The sequence below is a fragment of the Octopus bimaculoides genome, chromosome 1, assembly GCF_046866305.1.
Source record: "Octopus bimaculoides isolate indiv1 chromosome 1, ASM4686630v1, whole genome shotgun sequence".
Taxonomy (NCBI): domain Eukaryota; kingdom Metazoa; phylum Mollusca; class Cephalopoda; order Octopoda; family Octopodidae; genus Octopus; species Octopus bimaculoides.
The window spans coordinates 26,532,347-26,546,474 of NC_142928.1; the positions used below are offsets into that span (position 1 = coordinate 26,532,347).

The 14,128-nt window shown below is 34.2% G+C and overlaps 1 protein-coding gene across 13 annotated transcripts in view; it reads right to left on the minus strand.

Annotated features, from left to right (window-relative positions):
* Positions 1-14,128, minus strand: part of LOC106876180 (potassium channel subfamily K member 18) — a 330,864-nt gene that overhangs the window by 47,970 nt on the left and 268,766 nt on the right. For 3 of the 13 annotated variants that reach the window (XM_089349788.1, XM_014924617.3, XM_089349785.1), the window contains one exon: positions 910-1,031. The exons of the other annotated variants lie outside the window; for them this stretch is intronic. The gene's annotated coding sequence lies outside the window, so the exon portion shown is untranslated. The remainder of the gene's footprint in view (positions 1-909; positions 1,032-14,128) is intronic. 13 annotated transcript variants of the gene reach the window in all.

The following is a 14,128-nucleotide window of genomic DNA, read 5'->3' on the forward strand; positions in this document are numbered from 1 at the left end:
CAAGGAAGGGGTACTTGATCATATCATCCTCAGTTCTCTAAACCTTATATGGCGTAGCAGGTATGTATAATGCAGTGGACCTCGATTCAGAATGTAAAGATTGTAATTAAATACTCTATCTGATACTCTATCGATTCTACTAACCGATCATATCATTTGATGTATACGATTTCTTCCAAAACTCTAAAACTAAGCTATCAGAAATTTCATCAGACTTGGTTGCAAATTTAATCTCATAAACATTACTTTGGTGCCCCACGCCCAACATTGTACGGCCATGTAAATAGGATCATGTGTATTCTGGTTAATTTCAGGTGCTTGTAGCATTTTGTTCATGCAAGGATAACTGGAAAATAGCACCCCAGTTTACATGCCTCGGAAAGGTTTTACCTGCAGCCGGTGTTCCCCCAACTGATTAATATCAAACCTCGTTACAGCTCCTTACAAGTTATATCGTAGTTCAAGTCAGAACATAAATAACTAAAATACGTATGACAGAGTATTTACATGGTTTTCCAAAGTAATACCTCACACGACCTTCCTCTAATTGTTGTTTCTCACTGACAATGGGGACCACATCTGCTGAAATAATACATTTAACATCGCTAGAAACCCATTCGATCACCTAATCATTCTTTTCTATGCCAGACAATCTGTAAAACGTACTTGAATACCACAACGGAGTATTACTTTAAAAACTCGGCAGGTGCCACTGCACAATCATTCATGACCGCACCCAGAATAACACAACTGATTGGAGTAATGTCACTTCCGGATGTGCTCCAGTTTCTAATGTGTGGGGCTTTGCCTCCTCTTTGACATTTCTCCGCTTCTGTAATTGCCCCAGTTCCTCTGATCCTACTAGCCTCCACCATCAGCATTCAGTATTTTCAAAACTAGTCATTTTACCTCATTCTCATTACATCCTTTCTGTTTTGTCCCATCCTCCGGGTATCGCAGCAATCACTATATCCAGACATTTTCGAGAACATCAACAACTCCCTGGTATTCTTTTCTTGTTCCTATCTTTCCTGGATATGATAAATTGCAAAGATTCAAGAGAAGATACATTAATGGAATTAGCCTCATCAGTATAAGAACGCTTGCGAAGAACTGACATAAATCATCTAAACACAGCAAGTAAAAATACAATGAAACCATAAAACAATGTATCCCCAAAACCTAGGACGTACCCTTTCCCGTGTTTTGCTATCGATCACCTAGATGTTTTACATCACTGTTGCACATGATTTTCAAGATAAGCAAAATACCACGATCATTAATGTGTATCCTAGTTTATTATGCAAAAGTCAAGATCTATAAATTATCATCATTGTAGAAACTCTTCTTGATATATCGTCTACGTTTGCATCATTATATCGAACTTAGCAACGCTTCCTTATGATTTTCGCATGAAGCTTTCCTTTCTATTATAAATCTTCATCTCATATCCATTATGTTCTTTTTGCGTATTCATATATACTGACGTTATACACATTTATACATCTGAATCTTACCTGAAATGAATAATCTTTTAATTTTTCCTTGGCCCTAGCATATCTCGTTATATTCCTTCATCATCACATATCAATTTAAGTTGTTCCTTCTTTGTGATCATAATTTCGTCCGTTCTTTCTAATTCCTTTACTAAAAACCGCTAATGTTTCATCGCAATCAATTTTCCCCACTTAAAACGGCTAATTATTAATTTATAGTAACCTGTTGTGCAATAATCATAGCTTATTTGGTTTTTCTGTTTTGTTGTTTCGATTTAATTATACATAAATTTATTTTTTTATTCAAGAATTAAAAACTATAAAGCTATTACTAGTTCACAAGCTCAATAATTTTCACTGAAGAATAATAAAATTTGATATTAATAGAATTTATTATTAATAAAAGTCATTACTCACGTCGAATGGTATGATCCACACAGTTATGTCTCTATACATTCATAATCATAAAAATCTCTATGTTCATAATTTAATGGTTTAATTGGTTATTTCTTCAATAATTATGAGCTAGTCAAAATTCTTGCTGTAATAACTTAATAGTTTAATTGTTTAATTGTTGAATAATCATTAAATTATATATTAAAAAAATACCCGATTTAATTTTATAATATGAGATAATATTGATTAATTAAAAGTTTGAAGAGATTTGTTTTTCCTATCCTGTAATGGATCTAGATCAACTATTCATTGGATAAGGGTATTAATATATATATATATATATATATATATATATATATATATATATATATATATATATATATATATATATGCACACCATAAAATGGCAGTGGACATTGCGCACCAAAACGAATTATTACTTCCTGGACTCCCATTTAACACAAGTAATCATAGAGTACAATACATGGTCTATACATAAATATCCCAACACTAGAAGACTTAAAATTAAGGCCGATTATAGCGGGCCCAGCCTGTGAAACACGCCGCCTAAGCAATTTTCTGGACATACTATTGAAACCTATCCTCAGATGCATTAAAAGTTTCATTAAAGACGATCTGAACATGCTAGAGCATCTACCAAAGACCACCAACGAAGAAGTACTATTAGTCTCCTTGGATGCCATGAACCTCTACACCAACATACCACATGACTACGGAATAAAAGCAATACAATTCTAGTTAAAAAAATACCCCGGACTTCTCCCTGACTGCATAAACCAGACTTTTGTAATTGAATCTCTGAATTTCACCCTACAAAACAATTACTTCCTATTCAATGAAACATGCTATCGCCAAAAATGCGGTATTACGATGGGAACAAAAGCACCATCTGTCCTTGCGAACCTAATAATAGGTTTCTTTGAATCTACCTTAAAAATGTAGACCCCCATTTCCCATTCCACCAGTATATAAGAGAAAACTGGAAATGGTGCCTAGACGATTGTTTTATCATCTGGAATGAAACCTGTCATAAACTTCTGGAATTCAAATCCACACTGAACCATATAAACTCCAATATTCAATTTACAATGGAATAAAGCAATTAACAGCTCCAATTTCTGGACATGTTGGTTGTTAAAAAAATCCAGCAACCAAATTGCAACCGAAATCTACCACAAACCAACAGACTCAAAACTCTATCTCCTTTGCTGCTCATGCTATCCTAAGCACACCAAAATAAATATCCCATTTAATTTAGCAAAAAAGATCTGTGCAATTGTATCTGATACAACTACTCGGGAACTACGCCGACAACACCTCAAAATAACACCCATTGAACGTCAATACCCACCCGTACTTATAGACCATGGAATTAAACGTGCCAAAAAATTGGACACAAACACACTAAGGACAATAAAACAAAACACCACACCTCACTTTAATTCATTCCCATACATATCAACCCAGAACCCCAGAAACAATGAAGCATACTACACAATTATACAAAATCTTCCTCTGCTCACACAAGACCCGAACATGAACAACATTGTGAATACACATAAACTCCTCAAATGCAAAAGATAAAACAAATCACTTAAGAGACTCGTAACAAATGCAAAACTATACTTAACAGTTAAAAAATGCAGACAACCTAATTGTCGTACTTGCCCATACCTAACTGAAGGCTCAGAATTTACTTTCCAGCAAGGAGAACATTTTCAATTAAGACCAACTTCACATGTGCCTCCCAGAACTTAATTTATATCCTAACCTGCTCAGGTTGTGATCACAATTATGCGGACTAAACGAGACTTACTTTGAGACGTAGAGTTTCGCTGCATAAAGAACAGATTCGTTTTCCTCAATACAGCCAGATAGCTCTCAGCGAACACATTGATAGCTGCGTAAGAAATAACACACCGAATTTCCATATTTTCCCATTATATCAATGCAGAGATTCCGTTTCCTTACAAGAATGCCTAAACAAGTACAGACCACACCTTAATATGCAAACTTGACCACCTGATCCCTATACATTCATGTTTCAAAATTATATTTATTTACCACTATTCAATAATGCTGAAGGGGTAGTTGTCCCTCTGGCTACGTATTGCCTCCTTTTATCCACTCTCTCCATTCATTTTTACTTTTCAAGAAATCCAAAACTGTGTGATTCCTTTGTGTCAAGGAATGATTACTTCACAATGTCACTTGAAAAACTAATTTAAATAGTGAAAACAAGTTGGATATCATTACATTTTATGAGACTTTTACAATCCATAAAATATGTATATGCTTATATATTTTTATTAAAATATATCAAAACTATGTGAAATAAAGGCATTTCTCTTCCCCTTTTTATATAACTTTTCTACATATTTGCACTTCATAACTTTGCCACGTGCTGTATACTGTTTCTCCGGCATTTCTGCGCCGTTCATATGTACATATATATATATATATATGTATATATATATATATATATATATATATATATATATATATATATATATATATATATATATATATTTATATATATTGTTAATTCTCTAAATGAAGTATTAACAGTAACTGCACGATAAAGTGTAGTATATTGCCACTTAAGTGTGGCTGACCCCTAGGGGTGGATGTTACTGTTGCTTTTAGCCCCAGGAGGACATCTCCTCCAGCTGGCTTATCGACACACGACTGTGTCCTGTTTGCCAAGGGAGTTATCCCTCTCACCACGGCCAGCAGCACGAACGTATCCGGATTTCAGGGTTATTTCCCTTCGTCGGCGTTCGACAGCCGATGACCTTGGTGAGAGAGAAAAACCTGGCAAATCTTATATCTTCTTTTCCAGTGGCATTCTTCACTGATATTGAAAAGGTGAAAACAAGCATTGTTAATTCTCTAAATGAAGTATTAACAGTAACTGCACGATAAAGTGTAGTATATTGCCACTTAAGTGTGGCTGACCCCTAGGGGTGGATGTTACTGTTGTCGATAAGCCAGCTGGAGGAGATGTCCTCCTGGGGCTAAAAGCAACAGTAACATCCACCCCTAGGGGTCAGCCACACTTAAGTGGCAATATACTACACTTCATCGTGCAGTTACTGTTAATACTTCATTTAGAGAATTAACAATGCTTGTTTTCACCTTTTCAATATCAGTGAAGAATGCCACTGGAAAAGAAGATATAAGATTTGCCAGGTTTTTCTCTCTCACCAAGGTCATCGGCTGTCGAACGCCGACGAAGGGAAATAACCCTGAAATCCGGATACGTTCGTGCTGCTGGCCGTGGTGAGAGGGATAACTCCCTTGGCAAACAGGACACAGTCGTGTGTCGATAAGCCAGCTGGAGGAGATGTCCTCCTGGGGCTAAAAGCAACAGTAACATCCACCCCTAGGGGTCAGCCACACTTAAGTGGCAATATACTACACTTTATCGTGCAGTTACTGTTAATACTTCATTTAGAGAATTAACAATGCTTGTTTTCACCTTTTCAATATCAGTGAAGAATGCCACTGGAAAAGAAGATATAAGATTTGCCAGGTTTTTCTCTCTCACCAAGGTCATCGGCTGTCGAACGCCGACGAAGGGAAATAACCCTGAAATCCGGATACGTTCGTGCTGCTGGCCGTGGTGAGAGGGATAACTCCCTTGGCAAACAGGACACAGTCGTGTGTCGATAAGCCAGCTGGAGGAGATGTCCTCCTGGGGCTAAAAGCAACAGTAACATCCACCCCTAGGGGTCAGCCACACTTAAGTGGCAATATACTACACTTTATTTATATATATATATATATATAAAATCAAAATAAGCAACACGGATTTCAAAGATGGTTGCAGTACGCACGGTTCATGCTACTCCATTTATTTAAGTAATGCGAGCATTACATTAAATGCAATATGTAGAGCAATCTTCAGCTGCACGAAAATGCAGAAAATTACAGTAGAATAGACATATTATAATTGTGGCAACATTTCAAATCCAAGTGGGATGAAGAATACATAAAATCCATCTTGACATAGCCAAGTCTATCAGGCTAGTAATTGGTTCTAGGCAAAAATTCTAACTGGATTTGAGATGTTGCCACAATTATAATATGTCTATTCTATTGTAATTTTCTGCATTTTCGTGCAGCTGAAGATTGCTCTACATATTGCGTTTAATGTAATGCACGCATTACTTAAATAAATGGAGTAGCATGAAACGTGCGTACTGCAACCATCTTTGAAATCCTTGTTGCTTATTTTGATTTTTTGATCACCTAGTTTTTGGAATGGTTTTTATATAATACCGTACCATACTATATTCTGGTGCCTAAACATAAGTACCATATTCAATTTTTGAATCTAAATCTAAAACTATATATATATATATATATATATATATATATATATATATATATATAAATACCACTCTTATGAATTTATATATATATATATATATATATATATATATATATATATATATATATATATATATATATATATGTATATGTATACATATATATACATCTATATATATACATATATATACATATATATATATGTATATATATACATATCTATATATATATATATACATGCATACATATATACATATATATATGTGTGTGTGTATGTGTGTGTGCGCGCGCGTGTGTGTGATTCAAATATACTGAAAGAATTATGTGCAAGTTATTACCCATCAGAAGCTTTCATCGTTAATCATACTCTGTCTATATATCTATATATCACTGCTAATCTTTGATATTTGAATTATGTTTGTCATTAAATATTTATAATGCAGACATATAACATTATGTTTTTATTAAGTGCCGTACAAAGTGACACATATATATGTATCCTATTACTTTCCCTAACAGTGTTAATTCTCTGTCTTTGCTGATTGTATCCTCTCATTAAAACTTATTGTTTGCGTATTTATATTATGAATTGTTTCCTTATCTATCTCTTTGTGTGTCGTGTGTATGACTATACATACAAATAAGTTATCACTCCCACGGAGAATGAGTTATTCAGTCGTACATTTCCATCAAATTCTCTCTCTTTAACGTATAAACAATATCAACATTTGAATTTTAAAAACAGTTGAACACGTCTCGACTGCAAATATTATTTATAACCTGAATTATGTATAGACATTTTATTCGAAACTTTAACTACAAAAACGAATCTACTATTTTTTGTATGAAATAACAATCATTTAATAAATTATAAAAAATTATTTTTGCTTAAAATAAACTGATAACAATTTTATTTACCGAATATATCAAGACAATTACATAACAAGGGAAAACATTATATATTTATAAATACAAAACCACTTTTCTGGAGTAAATATAAACATTGATGTTAACTTAATATTGCATTAATTCTGTTATGAATATCTATCATTATATCTCGATTATTTTGTTTATATATATATATATATATATATATATATATATATATATATATACTGCCTAGACTTACTATAATTTCTTCTATTCCACGTATCCTTCTATCGATACATTACACATCAAATATTTTTTTCCCTCGTTATTTGTTTATTTGTCTCATTGAATAAACGTGCTCTCTGTTACGTCAGAAATTACTGAAGTTAGGAAGTAAACATATTTTAGATAAATGTTTGCGAAGACAAATTGGTGTTTCGTTTTGATTATATAATTTACAACAACAACAACAACAACAACTACTACAACTACTACTATTACTACTACTTTTCTGCAAATAAGTGTAATACATACTTTGCGATTCTGGTTACACGGAAAACGCCAAGCAGATATTGCCCACCTGATAAAAATGTTCCTGTTTTCATTCGTTTCCTTCTTGGTTCGGTAATTACCAGAGTCGATAAAACGTTAGATATCATACATTTGGTACTTAGTTATGCACTGAGTTCAAGCCTCACTGGAGTTAGATATCCCCTAATATCAATTCGAAAATGATAATACAAGTGCCAGTCAAGCGCTGAATAGATATATCTTGATGTACACTCTGTCTCTAGAAATATGGGGACACTTGCGTGCTAGAAATTAAGTATTGCATTAAATAGTTAAAGGTAAATATTCTCTCAAGTATTGTGTTTAGATTATCTAACAGAAGTGTTGTGTAAATATCAATAGAAAACCTTGTTGTTTATCTTTTCACGGCTATTTTACCTTCATAAAAAAGTTAATAGGTTTAAAATCCCCTGTTGAGAGTTATCTCTCAATACGAAACATTAAATAAGCATCATTTGCATTTTGTGAAATTAATAACTGCTATTGAAACTGTAATACCATGTACCTAATGTCCAGGCATTAGATTCACCAACGGTCGGGAGGAGTTATAGCTAAGTCAGACAAGCGCTAAGTTTTGCCGCTGGGATCTTTAATCGATACGATATAAACAACCTTCTTACTGGAGGCGTTGTATACATTAGATCGAGGCAGACGTGTTTGAGCTGCCGACGAGCCATCAACTCCGATAATTTTTTACGTCAATGTGCATATTTATACAGCGTTCTCTAGCTAACCAACCCTTCTTTTATGTTCAGCTAGGACGTCTACTGGAAAAATTCGCTTCATATTTACTCTGCTTTCAATTCAATTCTATTGCTTCACGTCTCTCGGGAAAGTTTTTTTTTACCAGATTTCCCACTAAATTCGAGTAAGAGGCATGTACGATGGATTGAATTTGGTATTTGGTATGATCGTTAATCTTTTGCTTGATTTAGGAGCTCCACTAGCTACTGAGGACATTCAACTAAGTCCGCTGATTGTCAATATGCCGACTAAGTCTTCAGTCTAAAGTTTTATTTTCTATGATATTGATTGTTTGGGCGGTCAGTGTGAACTCGGCCACCAGATTACGAGACGATCAACTTTGAGCATTAACCTTCACTATAGGTGACTGTCTGCCACGAGGGTAAGAGTAAAGAGGTCAAATGCGACAGCTGACAGATTCGGACAAAAGTATGCGGCCTACCGCCTCTTTCCAAAGAGGACAAAGAAAAAAGTTGTATCTATGCGGTTGTATCTATGGCCACAGAATTTCATCCCCAGGACTAGAATATTAATTAATTAATTAATTAATTAATTAATTAGTGAATTAATTAATTCGGATTATTTGTTGCTGTGGCTATAAGGATTTTTGAATTTATAAATTATCTTTAACAATACATTTCCTTTTACATATTCAACATATTCAGTAGTTAAAGTACTTTGTGGATATATTTTTATTTCGCACTATTGCATAGACTATGACCTTCTAGATACACTCCGAAACAGATGAGTAGACGAGAAGAATGTATCCTGCATACTGTTATTGATCCAAGTAGAAATAAAATACGATGTCAAAACAACATTCTCGGTGTCTTTAAATGGTCATTTATCTAAAATACAGGCACTAAAATACAGCTAAGGGTTGCTTTCATACAAAACGCATACATAATCCATTCAAACACCTAATTCAATTATTGAGAGGTTACGGTAGGTGTTAGTATACTGACTATTGTAGGAATTGACACATCCATATATAGAAATGTTTCACATCAAGTGATGGAAAATAAGTAAGCAACTCTGTATAAAATTATAATGAATTATACCTGAATATTCTGAAATTATCAATATTGTGCGGAAGATGACCAAAATGATGGTGGTAGCGGTAGTAGTCGATCTTCCCAAGTAAAGATGCAAGTCGGAAAGCATCCATGACGAACAAAATGCTTAGCAGCATTTCAACCGTCATTACGTTCTGAGTTGAAATTCCTTCGGGGTCAACCTTGCCTTTCATGGTTTTGGAGTCGATATATTAATCACCATTTGAGCACTGGGGTCGATGTAATCGACTTACTTCCTTCCACAAAGTTGTTGGCCTTGTGCCAAATTTGAAACCACAACCGAGTAGGGAACTTCATGGGAAAAAGGTTCTTCTCTCTATCTGGTGGGATTACAAAGGAGTAATTCACTTTGAATTGTTAACACCTAGTGCAACAATCAATGCTCAAGTCAACTGTCATTAATTAGAGCGTTTGAAGAAAAAAAGACCCGCTTTAAGGAATCGAAAAAGGAGTGATGTTTCATCAAGACAAAACGCGACCCCACACTGCAAAGATCACATCACAGAAGATCGAAGAGCTTGGTTGGGAAAAAAAATCCTCATTCACCTTATTCTCCCGAACTTGCTCCTTCAGACAACCTTTTGTTTCGTAGTTTAAAGAATCATTTGGGGGACATAACTTTCGCAAGCCAGGTGGAGGTCGAAACTGACATTTCAGAGTTCTTCGCTTTGAAACCAAAAGAGTTTTACATTGATGGGATTTAAAAGCTTTTAAATAGATGGAAGGAAGTCATAGATAATCAGGGAAAGTACATTGATGATTACATTTAAATTAAATATAACATTTGATCACTTGTTTCGTTTACTGAAAATTCGGACATAACTTATGGGATGACCTGATAAATAAATGCTCATTAAGTACTGTCAGATGCGATAGCGTCAAAAAAATTAATGACTAAATTCATCATTAAATTTTATTACCGTTTAATTGCAGTGTGTGCATTAAGTTTAATTAAGATATGTTTCTGAAAGCTTAATGTCGATTAGAAATAATTGATGGTTATTTATCAATATCACAATAAGGAACAAACTCGGTATTTATGGAGGAAAATAATGAGCTGAATATTCACGGTTCTATGGAGGTGAAGAGAAAGTTGATACTTATTATTAGTTCCAAATTTTGGCACAAGGTATGCAATTTCTAGGGAAGGAGGAAGTAAGTCGATTACATTACATCCATTGCTCAACTGGTACTTATTTTATCGACCTCGAAGGTATGAAATGTAAAATCGACCTCAGCAGAATTTAAACTCAGACGTAAAGACAGTAGATACCACAAAGCATTTTGCCCGGAGTGGATACCGTTAAGCATTTTGCCAGTTCGCTGCCTTAATATGATACTTAATATATAAAAAAAAGGTTCTTTGGGAGAGGTCCTTTCCTATTCATTTAGCTATGAGATGACCATTAGAGCTATCAGACATATGTTCGCTTCGTACTGTTTTATAGCCTTGGGAGTAGGATAAACATTAACCTTCCGCCATACTTTTCATGTCACAGAAATGATAAAAAGATTCTGCTGGATTGTGTTGAAACTGGACGATCCTTAAGTTGAAATAAATTTGATTCTGTAAACTACGAAACAAATGGTAGTCTGAAGGAGCAAGACCGGGAGAATAAGGTCGATGTGGAATTTTTCTCACAAACAAGCTCTTCAGATTTTGGCACAAGTTCAGCAAGCCCTTCAGATTTTAGCACAAGGCCAGAAATTTCGGTGGGAAGGATAAAGTTGGTTTTATTGATTCCAGTGAGCAGCTATTATTTATTTTATCGACCTCCGGAAGGATGGAAATAAAATCGACCTCGATAGAATTTGAACTCTTAACATAAAGACGGACGAAGTGCCTACTAAATGTTTTGCCAAGCATGCTAGCGATTCTGCTAGCTCATCGCCTTAGAACGCCATGAAATATTGTCATTTGAATGGACTTTACAATATCATTATGGATAATAATTACCATTTATTGTAAAATGCATTGTCACTTCGATCAATGATTGAAGTCAGGACGTAAATAGTATGATCTAAAAGCAAGAGTGACAATTGCTTTGACTAGATTGTCCATCTCGCATTGTAAATAACACACAGGGAATTTTCCTTATAATGTTCCAAGTTTCTCGTAATCCTCATTGATGTGAATACTTTACCCTGATATTAAACACATATGCGTATAATTGATGAATTTCTGCACAGTTTCCTTCCACTATATTACGCTCGACGCGACGGTAGAGAATACTAGCGCATAGGTGTGTAGTGGTATCCGAAAGACAAGGTTACGAAGCGAACGTCTTAACTACAAACTTATTCGTACGTGGTTATTTCATCAATATTGTTTTGGAGATACCTAAAATATATAATGAGCTTGTTATTAAGTTATTTCCCATTTTGTGACAGTACTAAAAATAATTTTATAGAATGAAAATAAGATAAAATGAAAAAGATACGTTTTACACGACTGTGAACATCTAATATAAGCAAAATGAAGGAATATTATGATAAACAACGTGTGGTTGAATGGCGAATGGTAGATATGTCACACATTTATCTGGCAGGCTTGGGGTGTTGAGAGAATTTATTAAGGCGTCGGGCAATATGCCATCCGTCGTTTTACGTACTGTGTTCAATTCACGCCATGATCAAGTTGAATTTCATTCTTCAGTGGTCGGTGAAATCAAACGAATAACATCTATCCTTCAAAACCGCAGGCCTTTTTTCTTAGCTAGAAACTATATATACTTTTACAAAATCAGTAGAGACTCTGAAATACATATCATGCTCTATTTACTTGCAACTCACAAAATTTAGAGTTGAAATACACTGAGATTCATTTCGCCTTTCAGTCTTGTAGATGCGATAAATAGAGTATCACTCAAATATTGAGAGAGTCTAATCGAAAGTACTCCAGATGCAAAATCACTGGTTTTGTAGTTAATTTAGAGATCAATATTATGTTGATCCCATTTACCTTCTGACTTTAAATATTACTGGAATAGATTTTGCCTTTCATTTATTCGGGGTATTAAAATATCGGTACCATTAATGTTCTGGGTAGTTTTAATCGGTTATTTTCATTTCCGACAGAGTCGTGGCATCGTGCCAAACTTAGAAATCAATAATATGATAAATAAAGAAAGATAAAGAAATCGTAATTTGGCTTTATAACCTGATGCAGTTCAAAGTTCAAGTTTCATTAAGCAAACAATACAAGGCAGACAATGCTGCCCATAAAACAATATACATATATGCGTGTGCGTGTGCCAGTATATATTAATATACATACATACTCACATACATAAATACATACATACATATATGTATGTGTGTGTATATATATGTATGCGTATATATATATGTGTATATATATGTATATATATATATATATATATATATATATATATATATATATATATATATATGTGTGTGTGTGTGTGTGTGTGTGTGTGTGTGAATGTGTTTGTGTATAAACAAGCTGTAGCGTGCTATTATACACTAACCATCAAACTGATTCAATAAAACAAAAATTGATACATATGAATAGCATTCTAAATATGATCCGAAGAGCGAAGATAACAATCGAAATCATCAGGAAAGAAAACAATGCAAACAAAAAGCAAGCAAGTAAACAAAACTAAACAAGAAATAGCGGAGTGGAAAAAAAATTGAAATAAATAAAAAGAAATCTGACGTCATTAAAATAGAGAACGCTTCCTTTGAATATAAACAGGTAATATATAAAACATCCTATTTCGTTGAAGGAAATCTGTTTAATCTTTCTTTCAGATTGTTGAAATGAGAAAGGGTTTTTTGTTTCGTTTCGCTTTTCAGGTTGTAGGTTCTCATATGATTAGTAAATATATAACTATATTTAGACTTTTGTTATTATTTGTTTTCCCGCTAGGTCAAACTGGGTTAGTTTTTTGAATCAAATATCGAAATAGGGAAATGAAACCTATGCATCACTGGGAGGATAGGGCTTTGTGAATTACGTTTATTAGAATTCATTTATTTTTGACATTGTTTGTCTTTGCAAATACGAAGATCGATCCGAAATGCATTATCAAGCGAATTCAATTCATGAAAATCTGGACCGTACTTTGAGAACTGTAAACTCGTTATGAAAACATATCGTGGAGTTATTGGTATCGTAAGCCTCTAAGAACAAATTCATATTCATCTCATGTGACAGAGCTTTACATAGAATAGTTGCACTGGGAAAATTGTAAATCTGACAGATTAAGTTGTAACTTTAAGGAATAACTCGAGCGCATGATGAATCAACCCTGTCTATTATAGATGAATTCATTGCAAATCGTAAACAAATATCTCGATTCTGTCCGAAAAAATAGTTTTAGATCCCAAAGCCGATGAAGCACACTATCAACAGCCTGCATGATACGTGGCCATACTGTAATAATTGGCTTTCATTTAGATACGATACCAGTACTTTTCACGGCAGGAGTGTTAGTTGACTACGCTGACTCAATTCCTTGACACTTAGCTTTATCGATCGACGAGGGATTAAAGTCAAATGTGACCCGTGCAAGATTTATCCACAGTATGTAAAGAACTGCGAGAAGTACTGCAAGGCATTTCTTTCGATGTCTATCGATTCTGCCATTAAAC